This window comes from Cadophora gregata (assembly GCF_030347475.1).
Source record: "Cadophora gregata isolate MNR1 chromosome Unknown scaffold_2, whole genome shotgun sequence".
NCBI lineage: Eukaryota > Fungi > Ascomycota > Leotiomycetes > Helotiales > Ploettnerulaceae > Cadophora > Cadophora gregata.
Genome location: NW_026695925.1, coordinates 1,342,041 through 1,343,553, shown reverse-complemented (window position 1 = coordinate 1,343,553; position 1,513 = coordinate 1,342,041).

Sequence of the window (1,513 nt, the reverse complement as noted above, 5' to 3'; positions counted from 1 at the left end):
TAATAACAGGATTATACTTTTCTATCTATAGTAATCCTAAGATAATATTATACCTTCTAATCCTAACGATATTAAATTAGATTATTTTAAAGTATCTAGTAATACCTATATAGATTAGAGCAGTCTAGACCTCGATTAGTCTATCAGAAGCGACCTTACTATCCGCTAGTACTAGGTAGTATCCCTTATCCTTTACTTCAGTTAATAAGTAGTACTTAAGTATAATAGTAGGAGATATAAAGTTCCCTTATACCTTAGAGTTTACTATCGCCTAAAGCTTAACTCTCTTAATTTTAACCTCTAATATGAGATATTTATCTCTAATAGTAGTAAGTTACTATACATAGAAATATTCCTAATATACGCTATAGTTGAGAATACTTTCCTATACCCTTCGATTACTATAGCTTAAGCTGACCTTATATATAAGCCCTATTCCGAGTTCAGTATATATTACTAGGTTATATATCTTATAATAGTACCGGCTATTATTATTAATATAGACTCATATCCTATTATATTGGTTCTTAGCTATAATTTCCTATTCCTCGCCTACCTCTAGTAGCGCGCTAGTATTAAGAATAATAGTATTCTAGAGTAGTAAGTACTATATAAAAGTCGTCGGTCCTTCCTAGCTGCCGGCTATTCTCCATCTAATATACTTATAGTCCCGGTAAACTACTTTATACCTTACCCCCTATAGTAGACCCCTCAAGCTAATAAGGCCTAGTTCTTAATAAGTAACCCCGGTAGCTATATTAGTCTAGTAGTAAGTGTTATAGCTAACCTGATATAAGCTCTCTTCTCTTTAAGTAACTTCCTAAGTTTCACTTACTCTTAGTCCTAAGAGTTTAGGTTAAAGTAGCCCTAGTTCTAGAGTCTACTCGGGTTCTTAGGCCTCCTCCTCACTATCACTTAGTATTAGCTCTATATTATCATCTAGCCCAGAGCTATTATTATCTTAATATATATAGTCCTTAAGGGGCGTACTAATAACAGTTTACTCGAGCTAATCTACGACATTCGCGGAATCTCGCTTACTATTATTAGAATCGCTTAACTAAGTATAGATATAATTCTCCTTAAGCTTATTTATAGTTATATATTAATATATCGCAGCGAGTTATTATATTAGTTTATTATAAGAGCTACGTCCTATTATATTAGTATATTTCTTATCTATCTACAACTTCTTTTATTAATAAGAGCTAGCTATATAACTAAGAAAGCTATACTTAAAGTATAGCTTCTTTTCTTATTACTCGCTTATAACTTTCTTAGATAGCCCGCTGCTATATAGCTTTTCTTAATAACTTAGCTTCCGGAATATCGTATTAAGTTCTATTTCCCGAGAGTAAAATAGTTTCTTATTATTACCTTCTCTTTCTTAGTATATATATGTTCTGGAGTAGTATTAGCTTTTCTTCTTAAGTGCCCTCTTATAGTTTCAGTTATTAATCTTAATAGCTATTTTAATAAGTTCTTATAAGTCGGTAGGCGTGTCCGATTTTAC